At 38.8% G+C, this 13,279-nt stretch overlaps 1 protein-coding gene across 1 annotated transcript in view; it reads right to left on the reverse strand.

The window, feature by feature from the left end:
• Nucleotides 1-4,388, reverse strand: part of slc6a9 (solute carrier family 6 member 9) — a 145,568-nt gene extending 141,180 nt beyond the window's left edge. The window contains exon 1 of the mRNA XM_041803126.1: nt 4,335-4,388. The gene's annotated coding sequence lies outside the window, so the exon portion shown is untranslated. The remainder of the gene's footprint in view (nt 1-4,334) is intronic.
• Nucleotides 4,389-13,279: the final 8,891 nt, after the last annotated feature.

Raw genomic sequence — 13,279 nt, forward strand, 5'->3', positions numbered from 1 at the left:
ATGTGTCATGGATTTCATAAGGAAATGCTGAGAAGCTGACCACAAGAGTCAGTTAAAGTTTTCATATATCTTGTGAATACTGCAAGAATGCTGAAATGTTCTGATATGGCAGAAGTGTGTTGGTCCTTCCATCATTCATCTTCATTTGTAAACCAAATCATTTGCTGACAATGTATCAGAGGATTATATTAGATAAGACATTCATATAAAACATTTAAATTCAAGTCTTTCAGTTTGTCTTCTAGAGATTTTAACATTTATGACCTCATAATAAAATGATGAGCATATCACAGCTTTTAAAACGACATAGTTACAGTTCAAGTGCCTTTTATGCTTTCGGGCACATATGGATGATCCAACAGTGTCAGAGTCCCTTTTGGCATACTCAGAGATGTGTGCTACCTTCTGAGCATACGGTGAGCAAACAGAAAGCTCTTGGTCTGGATGAAAGAAAGGCGCTCCTGTGTGGATAGGGACACGCTGGGTGGGGGTGGAGTGTGTGCGTGTTGGGGGCTGGGGTTACTGCCATTCATGCATACACAACTTCTGTTGACATACCCTACTTCTAATATTCAGTCCAGCTACTGATATGGCCATGTAACAGGAATACTTCCAGACTTTAAGTTATTGATTAGTTTACTTAACTATTTCTGTTTGTCAGTTTGTACCATACAACACACAATTTTCATAAAAAAAGACTAACAGTAGCTTTTGTGACCATAAACTAACCAGATAGACTGTTTCACAGCAGCATGGGATTTAGATTCACCGTAGACAAGGCCGAAGGTCAGTATTGGATGCTGGTGATCTTTGGGCCCTCAGGTAGCACTGCATTAAAACCAGGCATAAATCTGTACTGGAAATCACTCAAGAACGCTTCCAGAAATCATTATTTGTCAACACAGTTCACCACATCCACAAATCCAAGTTAAAGCCGTATCATTCAAAGAAGAAGCCAATTATGACCAATATCCAGAAAAGCTGCCATCTTCTCTGGGCCAAAGCTCTTGAAAATGGACTGAGACAAAATGGAAAACTGTTCTGTGGTCAGATTATTTTAAAATTCGAAATTCTTTTCAGAAACAACAAACCCTGTGTCCTGTGCAAGGTTGTAATAGTTTTGGATTTTTATTAGTTTGAATTTTTATTTCCTTTTCCCCTTTTGTTTCAATTTTCAGTTTAGTTTTTATACGTTTTTACTGCTGTTTTTTAAGTTTAGTTTAGTTTTTATTTTGCCAAAATGCTAGGTTTTATTTTAGTTTTTATTAGTTTTTGTGCCAGTTTTAGCTTTGTCTGCAATGAGGCTTACCCAAAAGGTCAGTCTCCGATGGTATGGGGTTGCATTAGTGTCTATGGCGTGGGCAGATTACACATCTGGAAAGGCACTATCAATGCTAAATATCAAGAGGTTTAAGAGCATCAAATGCTCCCTTCCAGACAACCTCTCTTTCAGGGAAGGGCTTGCATATTTAACCAAGACAATGCTAAACCACATACCACATCCATCACAACAGCATGGCTTCACTGTAGAAGAGTCTAGGGGCTGTACTGGCCTCCCTGCAATCCAAACCTTTCACCAATAGAAAACATCTGGAGCATCACAAAACAGAAAAGCTGGCAAAGAATACCCAAGACTGTTGAGCAGCTAGAAACCCACACCAGAAAAGAATGAGACAACATTCCTCTCCCAAAACTCATTCAACTGGTCCCCTCACTTCGACTGTTGTTAAAGAGGAGAGGATGCTACACAATGGTTAACTTGGCCCTGTCCCTACTTTTTTGACGTGTTGCTGCCATCAAATTCAAAATGAGCTAATATTTTTCATGAAGTGGTTAAATGGTTCAATTTCAACATCTGATATGTTGTTTATGTTATATTGTGAATAAAATATTGGTTTATGAGATTGCAAATCATTACATTTTTTCCACATACATTTTATCCAGCGCCCCAACTTTTTTGGAATTGGGGCTGTAAAAAGATATAAATTTGAACTCGTCCCACCTGCTTTAAGGACAACAAACAGCCTCTGAACATAGAGCACTACTTTATGTCGAGGCCACATGCTCCCTATCAGTGATGCGCAATTAATCGAGTTTCGATTTCTATCAAAATTGTGGCTTCCTGCGATCAATAATTAAACAATAACTGTGCCCCATGCCATGTTATGCTTACTCTGTCTATGGGTTTTGTCATATGGTGGATTTTTCAGTGTTTGCTGTGCCATTTTTGCATTGAAACGATGTTTAGGTTAATCAATGATCATAACAATCAGAACTTCACATTTTTATGTTTTTAACCCATTCATGTTCATAATTTGCTTATTATCAAAGTGTTTAGAGTTCAATAAATGCTTGTGATTCAAATGTGTGTGTGTCATACAATAAATTAGCAGTAATCTCTATACCAATCGAAATAATCATAATCATGATTTTTGCTATAATTCAGCAGCCTTACTGATCATTATGAGGGTTTTTTTTGTGTAATGGAATACTTATTGATATAAAACATGATTTTATTAACCTTGCAAAGTCACAGTGTCATCAGGCAAACCCATCTTGCAAAGCTCCAACCCACATTTGTGCCGTACTGAACACAACAGGACAGGGCGGTGGCTAGGGATGGGGTTAAGTTGTTCTGTGAGCCATTAGCAATGGCTGCCTTCAGTGTAGTGGTTAGCCTGGATGTAACGATAGCATAACAGTAGTTTTATCAGAACTGTACCACATTTCTTTAATAAATAAAGAGCAAAGAACAGCAGTGAAAGCTTTTCATGACAGTAAAGGTGTCTTTGCTCTTCTGCCGGCCTGCTTCAGTTACTTTAATTTGTCGTATAAAGTGGCTACCACTATGGTAGCAATTAGCTTGGATGTAGCAGTAGGAGAGCAGCAGTTTAATTAGACATTGACCACATTTCTTTATTAAAACAAGCACAAAGAGCCACACAAATAGCTTCATTTAGAAGAAAAGATTTTTTGCACATCTCCCATAGGCTTTAGCATTAATTTTAGCCATCAACATACGTTGCCATTCAAACACTGTAGTAGTGCTAGCCTGTACAGCTTAGGTTAGTATTGGAGCTGCTACACATCTGCTACCTCATTTTGTCTTGTGGCTCTGATTCAGGGTTGCCAGGGCTGTGTGACAAAACCAGCCCAATGGCTGATAAAAACTAGCCCAAAACTAGCCCAAAACCAAGCCCAATGCTGAAATTCAAACGGATACAGTAAAACCTCTGCCACACTGCATATATTGCTTGATTGCCCGCAGACATTCTGCTTCTCTGTGGGTGGCGTGTATGTCCGTGTGCCATGTTCCATGTTTTCCTGCCTCTCTGCTGGTTGTTTTAGTTGTACTTGAGTGTAAATAGAGTAGTTTGTTCTGCTACAGAAATTAAATACTAATACACAAGACATAAAAAATGGGTCTGCTCAACCTGCGGACAAAAAAATCGACCTGCGGCAGTATGTTAAAAGTAGCCGAATATCCGCAGGAAAACCGCGGACCTGGCAACCCTGCTCTGATTGGCCTGCCATAAATGTGACAAAAAGAATATTTGATGAATTTTTTTTAAGTCCTGCCCTTCACAAACACCTCCAAAATATATCCATGCAATGAATATATCAAACTGCCTGGCTGGCAAGTCAGGCTGTACATTTTTTGCTTACATATTTATCTTGTTTAAAATAAAAAGCTGTATTTTTTAATAAAATAGGCTTTATAAGTCATGACAATAGCATATTCTCATTGTTGTCAAGACTTACTTAAATCCCTGTAACATCAGTAATTTAAATTGTGGTGTTAGTTTGCCAACACAACACATCCCTATCCTATTTACTTAATATAGTAGCATACGTTTTTTGTTCAGTGGTGTTTCAGTTAACAGTAAAGCTCAGCATCTCAGCTGTAAGTCTACTCCTCTGACAGGCAGCAATTCTTGAACACGGAAACACCCAGCCTGCCTCCCCCTCCTCCCTCTTTCCCCCTTGACTATAGCCACAACAAGGGGGAGACCCCCAACCCGTGCCACGTGTTTCTCCCTGCTGGCATTAAGTAACAGCTTTGTAACACCTCAGTGTCAATGCCTCTGAATGGGAGCATCTTTACTATAATGAACCTTAGACTTCACACACACGTTAAGTTTGTTTTTCCTCCGCAGCAGTTTTACGCGTATTTTTCAGCCTACATTTGACCCTTTACGGAGAAAATGTTCCAGTTATAGCTTTTTTGCATGTGGTCTGTTAAACATCGCTTATTAAGTAGATAGAAACCATAGATTACAAGAGTAGAAACCCATCTTTATGGGTCTGTCTCTGAGAAGAAGGAGCTGTCTTACCGTGCACGTGCGCTCTCGTCTCTTGTCTTTAACTCTTCATGTGTTGGGGTTTTTTCCGCCAATATTGCCTAAACAGAAGTTGCATCACCTTCAGTCTTCCGTCCCCCCTTGGTCACGTCTTAGCCTAACTCTCTTCAAGCCCCTCCTTTCTTAACTCCTAAAAAGGCGGGGTGGTCAGCAACATGTGAGGGCTCCTTGCTGCAACCTGTCACACACACATGGCGCGCGCACACCCGCTTCCTGCTGGGTTAATGAGCCTATGTGCCATTAAAATGTGCTCATTTACACTCCAATTACATATGAGGATATCTCAAGAGTGATTCTGTATTTTCATTTATAAATTAAAGCCTTAAAGGTGTCGTAAAGCAAACTTCAGCGCCATTGACATGAGGGTGTTGTGGGAGTGATTAAGCTGCTATGACAGTATGATGCCCGCCCATTCTCGTCAGAAAGCATTTTGTTGTTACTGGTAAGGTGCACATGTTCAGTAGGGGGATGAACGCATGGGTTGCCCATTCTTTTGTTATGAGAGCGTGCCGCAACGATCCCCCACAGTCACAGACTGTTGTGTATTCCTGCTGGATGGTGGGCTCAGTGTTTGCCATCAGATGTAATTGCCTCCAATAATGCGTGTAGAGATAATATTATGAATCATAAAGGCAGAGGTGATGAGTGGATGCGATGCTCCAGACAGGTGTGGTAGCCCTGGCTGCAGTGTGTGTGATAGATGGAGGCTCTTCATGTGACAAAGCGCAAAATGTGTGAATAATGACAGATGGAGCAGAGGGATGGATCCCGGACAGATGCTCTCAGGTGGGTTTTTTTTTTTTTGCATGCAAGATGCAGGCTTTACCTTGTTTCAGGAGCGAGTAGGTTGGAGGGCTGCTGGGTGCGCGGAGGAGGAGGAGTGGGTTGAGGAGGAGGTGGGGGAGGAGGAGACACGCATGCAGGCGTAGTGGTAGTCAGAGGCTGTCTGAGGTGAGAGGAGGGAGGTGAGGAGTTTAAGCATTTGAGGTGATGCTAAGTGTTGTTTGTTGCAGTTCCAAATAGTCAGATTTGAATGGAGTATGCATTTATATTTGCATGAGTTACCTGTTATAAAGAATGATGCCCTCAACTCAATTTGTTGTTTCAAGACTACAAAAATCAAGAGGGGTCTGGCTGCAGACTGTAGCTCTCAGACGCTTCCCCCAGCAGACTGTGAGACTCCGCCTCAGTCAGAATAAAAAAAACATGCTAGAACTTTCTAAATAAAATCAGATTCAACTTTCAGTTAGGTTACAGTAAGGATTGGGATACCAGAGTGAAAATAAAAAACAGAACTGCAAAACCTTAATGTACAAAACCTCTAAAGCTGAGAAACCAACCTAACATAGCTAAAGCTAAGCTCACAAAGCTCATGGACAGCTATACCAACAAAGCTATGAAGCTCAGAGAGCTATGTAGCTGACATAAGGAAAGCTAAAGCTCACAAAGCTCTTGGATAGCTTTACCAACAAAGCTATGAAGCTCAGAGAGCTATGAAGCTGACATAAAGAAAGCTAAAGCTCACAAAGCCCGTGGATATCTAGGCTAACAAAGGTACAAAGCTAACAGACCTATGTAGCTAACATAGCTAAAGCTAAATTTTCTGAAGCTTATGGATATTTATACTAACAAAGCTAACAGAGCTGTGTAGCTAACATAGCTAAAGCTAAATCTCATGAAGCTCATGGATATTTATACTACCAAAACTAACAGAGCTATGCTGCTAACATAGCTAAAGCTTAAGATCACAAAGCTAATGAATATCTATGCTAACAAAGCTAATAGAGCTATGTGGCTAAAGTAGCAAAGGCTCAAAGCTCATGGATATCTATCCTGAGAAATCTACAACGTTTATGTTAGCTACGTAACCTTTTTATCCACTTAGCCTAGCTATAGGATGACCAGATGTCCTCGATTTCCCAAAGCAGTTACCTGACCCCAGCTTGTGCCGTCCCTAGAAATGTCCCCAATTTTGACCATGAATTTTGAAAAAAAAAAAAGATTTTTTTTGTTACACTATAGACTGATTGAAACTGACGCTCCACTAAAACTCCACTCCTCCTCCAGACTCTGGGACCTTGAAGAGTGGAGAGACACAGAGTCCATGTTGCTTGTAGTCTAGTGTGAAGTTTCCAAAGTCACTGATTGTTTGGGCTGCCATGGCATCTGATGTTGGTCAACTGTGTTTTCTGAAGTCCACAGTCAATGCAGCCATCTACCAGGACATTTTAGAGACCTTCATGATTCCTCCTGCTGACAAGCTTTATGGAGATGCTGATTTCATTTTCCAGCAGGACTTGGCACTGCCATATTGATGCAGTAATTCATGCAAAAGGAGGCCCAACCAAGTATTGAGTACATAGAAATCAACATACTTTTCATAAACCTGACATTTCTGTGTGAAACATCCTTTTTATATTGATCTTATGTAATATTCTAATTTTTTGAGACACTAAATTTTGGGTTTTTATTATTTGTAAGCCATAATCATCAACATTTCAAGAAATAAAGGCTGGAAATATTTTACTCTATGTGTAGTGGGTCAATATAATATGTGAGTTTCACTTTCAGAAAAGAGTGAGAAAAAATATTGAACTTTTTCATGATATTATAATTTTTGAGATGCACCTGTATACATAATGTACCCTGGGTTAGACCTCTGACCTTTTCTGTTTCATTTATGGCATGTTTCTGTAATATTTTCAGTGTAGGCAAATTACAACACTACCGTTCTAATATAATATTTCACTTCTTTCAGGACACAAAAGTAGCTTAAAATGTTTAAATGTTGCACTTTCAATGCTTGGCATACATGAAAGCAGCTAAAAACATGGCATTTTAAGTTGCAGCTCTATGTGCAAGAATCCCTTCTTGCCCCCCAAGAGTAGTGCTGCATGACGCCATCTGCAAACCTACTATTGCTTTAAACTCAAACTAGAAGTGCGCACTGATGGGAAACTGATCATTAAAACCCTCCCCTTTTTCAACCAGAACTGTCAGCAACATCACCTTACTTCATCAGCTCCCTTTTTAATGACCACACCCTGACTATATAGACACAGGGATGCGGCTTTCCTCTGTGGTTTGTAGTTTAAGAAACAACACAGCATGTGAAGAACGAGTTATTCAAGCGGACAAACAACACAAAACCTCTGAATGATAGGCAGGGCTGAGCACATCTTTAAACCACGTTGGATTATGAGTATCTAACAGTGAGTCACAAGTAAACATACTTATGTCAGTCACCAAAGATCTGGTTCTCACACTGCAGTCCTGATTATCCATCAATGATATAATGGAAGGTAAAATGTTATATTGCTAATGTCTGTCTCATAAGAATTAACACCAAACAGCCTGTGGACAAACCTAATAACTTTCAGGCTTTTTATTAATCTATAAGAGAGTTATGTAAGTGAAAGGGCCCCCTAGTATCTGCTAAACTAACAGAGACTTTTCCCTGCCCTCTCTCTGACCTGCTTGAGTGTTTAAAAAGTGATAAGTCTAAGAGCAGACCCCCTTCACGTATACTTTCCTCTTTTTTGTTACTTTGTCAGATGTATATTTGTCTTTGTTCTTCTCATGCACATTCATTTTTTGAGTAGTGATATTTTTGTTTTGTTTTTTTTTTAGTTCCATAATGATATGGATTTTTTGGTGATTGCCTTGGTTTCTAAGGGTGGACTTTGACTTGTGACCCAGTGACAGTTGACAAAACCCAGAATCCCTTGGGTTAGGTAAACACGGATAAAGGGGCACACATAGCTTTGCCTCCTTGACAACATGCACATAAACACACTCAGCCTGAATACTAATATATTAGTCCCACTTAAGTGAAGAAGTAATGAGGTCATGTTACAAAATGGTTCAATAATAAGATTGGCTTTTCAACAGTCACACACTTATCTTCCTCTTATATAACATACCTACCTACACCTCATTCTGTTGGCTGGTTGTATTTAGCTGATATGTCAGTCGATGTTTTTTTTTTCCTTTTAAGCTACGTTGTGTAGATTTCTTTTGCACTAAAATGTCTTAAAAAAACATGACTACTATGTTGTATATTTTTATTTGTCATGGTCTTACATCACCTGAATCTGGTCAACTGCATACCTGCTATGGTGTCATTTGCCGTCAGTTTATAAAGTTTAGAATTAGGATCAGCTTTATCACCCCAGTTATGTAATATACATTATAGAGACAAAAGTATTTGGCCACACCCGGTAATTATTGAATTCAGGGGCTTCAATCAGACCTAACCTAGCAGTCTACATATGCAAACATTTGTAAGATAGATAGATAGATAGATAGATAGATAGATAGATAGATAGATTATTGTCATTGATAGTAAAAACATAATAAAATTTCATTTGGCAGTCTCCTCTGTAGCAGCAAACACAATCATCCAAGCAGTGAATAGAAATCTGCAGCCCCACATCGTCCTTCCCGCTGGCAATGGAGCTGGCCCCTGCGAGAAAGATGCTCCGTACGGCAAGTTTGTGTGGGGCCACCTTAAGCCCAGGCTCGTTTTCCCCACTTCCGCCTTCTTCTACAACGCCATCTCTGCCTCTTCTCCACCTGGCTGTAGGTGTTGTGCTGCCTCTGCGTCCTCCTCCTTTCAGTCTCCCCCAATCTCTGGATAATCTCCGGTGGGAAAGAAGCAGTCTCTTATAGACAGGATGTCAAGGTTTTTTGTCAGCTTTGGGAACGTTTGATTTGTGGACTCATCAAACTTTGGGAACATTTGATTTTTTGGAATCATTTGAATTCATGCGGAATTGTTTTGGGACATTTGATTTATGAACTGAATGAACTCTTTGGCACTTACTGATTAATGAAATCTTTTAAATGTTTTGTTGGGATATTTGAGGGGTGAACTGTTGGAAACAATTGAATCATGAACAGTGAACTGCTTGGACTTGAGGTTTAAATCAAAGAAGCTGTTTTACTTTGGCAGGCATCAACAGAAAGGTGTTTTTGTTGTTGAGTTATTCATCATTTTCTTTAAAGTTGAATGTTTTTCTGTTGCCCTAAATTTTGGTGAAAAAATTGAACATGTATGAGTTTAGCCTTCCTTTCTTTTGTTGCATGAATTAACATTTACTTTAAGCTAGAGATGCATTGATACCACATTTATTGGACAGAGTACAGATACTTACTTTTGGGCACTCACAGATACAAAAATAGTAAAAGAAAATGAGCACTTAGCACCATAACTGATGAAAGTGGGTTTTATTTTCATCAGAAATCCATTAAAACTCCTTTTGGCAATTTATAAAGCATAGTTTTCATTTTTCTGTACTTTAGTTATCCTTAATTTTTTGTCAAAATATCACCTAACTCGCTACTTTTGATCCATTTTAACAGCTTCCCTTAACTTGAACTAACTTAGGCTACTGGCTCAGACACCAGTCCAGCTACTTCCTTTTTTATTTGAATAAGTTCACCTCAAAAGAGGAAATCTAAAGGGACTGGCTGACTGCCTCCCACAGACTATAAAGTAAAAGAAGCTTTGTTAATCATTAAGTGCACAATAAAGTATTTATTAGTTCTGATAAGATATTGTTCCTACTTTAACAGTTAACAATGCACCTTTGCAGCGACTCCTTCTAAAGAGCAGTATACTTATTAATCCTTTCAAGGAATCGATGAAACATCCTGTAGACTTACTGTCATTTTATATCTTAGCAAAACTGGAACTTGCTGTTCTTCATTGAAGAATTAAGTTTCATTATCAAATGAAATCCAGACAGGTACCTTAGAAAAAGCCCAAAAGTTTCCTTAAAAGCACCAGTTAGCGTTTTTTGTATGTGGTGTTAATAATAGTATGTTTACATATCTATTGTAAACATAGCAATTTTGTCAACGTGTTTTGTTTTACATTTGTGATGAGGGCTTTATAAATTTGATTGTATTTCAGTGCTAGGAGTTTGACTGGCATAGACTGAAACTTTAGGCACATTGAGAGAGTCTGCTGAAAGTTGTAGACTGACAGAGAGCACAGGGCCCAGGTGCTGCCTGTCAGGTTTACTAGACAACCACTCCTCTAAGGTAAATTTCCCTTGACAAAAAGGTAATCTTAATGGGCCAAATGACCTACTCTCCTTAAATAGAAAACATAAAGTACTTGTCAAAATGTTCAGCACAGTGAACAAAATTAAACAAATTACCATGCTTAAACAAGAATTCAATATGCTGATTAAAGGATAAATCTTATGTGCAACACCAGGAATAACAACAAAAAACAATTTATACCAATGTGACAAGACACTTCATTGATCCTAATTAGAACCAAATGAAACATCAAGTAACCCAAACTACAGAAAATGAAATACTTTAGTAAAAAATTAACTCTGATCCTCATACAAGTTCGATGCCCTACCTAACAACAATGGCAGCACAGCCTAAAAAAAGGCAAAATAGCTATCATGCTCCCATTTCATCTCAAATAAAGGCTGTAAGAAAATGATCCACACCAGCAAATATAATGAAGACATGGATACAACCAGCCAAAGGCACAAGAGAGAGAGAGGGTTTTGATTAGTGGCTTTGGATGGCAGCTTATATCCTGACTGGGAGCAATGGCCCACGCTGCTTCCTTTTAGCAAACACAGAAAGCCACACTGTCATTTACCGACCCACCCCCCACCCCCAAAATATTACTGTCCCAATCCAGAGCATTTTACATACCACAGTGAAATAATAAATATCACTGATTTACCTCCCACAATCTTCACTCCACTTCAACCTCATAACGAGGATCCTGTAAGAACAGCTACTCAGTATAAAACTTAAGTGGAGGCAAGACAAATTTAAAAAATGCTATTTGCTAGGTGTAACATATACAATGATTTTCTGAGGTTTACCATTTCAAATGAAAACTATATGTATATATATATATATATATATATATATATATATATATATATATATGAAAGCTGTTGGCATCAAACAATCTACCAGCCAACAAACATCAGAATTTCAAGATCAGATAATAATGTGCATAAAGAAAAATATTGCCAGTCAATTGAAGAAAAGACCTTAACAGATAATATTTTTGCCATTATGGATTTTCCAAGACTTTTGTTGGTGTAATGAATTCATAAAATTCATCAATGAGAGTTTGCCTGTTGTCTAAGGGATCACACTCTGCACAAAAACACTCTAAGGGTGTACGTTCCCCACAACAGACAGCTCCTCTTGGGTTGCAGTGCTAGCATCTCTGAATAATATTTACAGATGACAACAAGTTAATGCTGTATGGCCTCACCTCTTGCCAACATCTCTGTCTGTCTTTTTGCGTCTAACTCCAAAAGGTAGATGATGTCTGATGACCAAATTCTTGTGTACCAATGTCATCTGATTCCCTTTAAAGGTTCTCAAGCTTATCCAAGAGAAAAATGGCAAAACTTCAATACTGAAGTACTGCTACCGATTAATTCTTCTTTGGCATTTTTATTTTTGATCAGTCTTTTTCTTTTGACAATCACATCAAAAGCTAACTAAATCATGTTTTTTCCATCTTAGAAATACTAACAAACTCAGATCACTTGTTTCCCCTGCTGACCTAGAAATGCTCATTCACGCCTTCATTACATCACGGATTGATTATTGTAACTCACTCTTCACCTCCCTCAATACGACCACACTAAATCGCCTCCAGTCAGTCCAAAACGCTGCAGCCAGAGTACTAACAAGGTCACACAAATTCTCCTACATCATTCCTGTACTCAAATCCCTTCACTGGCTCCCTGTTACATCCAGAATCAAGTTCAAGATCCTCACACTCACTTACAGATCCCCGCATGGTCAAGCCCCAGATTATCTATCAGAAGTCATCCACCCCTACCAGTCAAACACACATGATCAAACACACAAGAATAACTCTCTGTCCCACACACCCATCTAAAGACTCGGGGTGATAGAGCTTCTGAAGCCACTGGCCCTAAAATATGGAATGAGCTGCCCCTGTCTTTGCGCTCTGCAAGCTCTGTTAATGACTCTAAAAGTCAGTAAAAGACTCACCCGTTTAGACAGGCTTTTAGTTAATTGATTTTTCTTTGATGTAATGTGAAATGTTTATACTGTGTTGTTCTGTTGTTGCTATGACTATTGGGTCATGTGGTGATCTCATAATCATCACTTGTATTCGTTGTATTCTTTGTCTGTGTAAAGCACTTTGTGATTGCTGTCTGTGAAAAGTCAATGCTGCAATGAAGGAACAACCCAGTTACACCACAGCAGGTAGAGCATGGAGAGATTTGTAGAAATGTGGAGGACTGTATAAGCCATGACTTTTAAAAGTCAGTACATGTGGGTTCTCAATAAGCAATACATCATCATTGGATCAGTGTATTCTACTGTCTTGTATCTAGCTTTATTTGCAGGAAACTCTTCTTTACCTGCTTTTATTTAACATTCATTGAAGTCAGATGTATTTTGTGTTTTTAAGTGCCCGTTTTTTACAGTATGGGGTTTTTATACCTTTTTGAAAGGGGATTATCAAATAGTATGGAACACATCTTTTTTAAATGTCTTCCTCCATCGTGAATATTGTTCATAACTGGCGTTTTTTAAAGCCTTGGTATGCCAATTGTATGTTAGCATACATCAGAGACTTAAGGGTTTTTTCTTTTTTCAAAATCAAAGCCTTTGTGGATTTGCTGTAAACTGCAGTTCCTCAAATGTCCACTGGAGGCTTGCTCCAAAAGCAATCAGTCCCCATTAGATCTCATGTTAAAATGCCAAACTTAACAGAATCAAAGATGCTTACAGCTGTGTATTTATCACTGTGATGTTTGCTCTCTCACTGCCTTTTTGAGACGTATTAGACTCTGGATTTCTCTTTCTTCATGAAAATTGATGAGACTGGTTCAACATTTTTTGTTCATTTTATTCTGTCTACAGTTTTCCAGACAAAT

Source organism: Cheilinus undulatus, linkage group 13 (assembly GCF_018320785.1).
Source record: "Cheilinus undulatus linkage group 13, ASM1832078v1, whole genome shotgun sequence".
Taxonomy (NCBI): domain Eukaryota; kingdom Metazoa; phylum Chordata; class Actinopteri; order Labriformes; family Labridae; genus Cheilinus; species Cheilinus undulatus.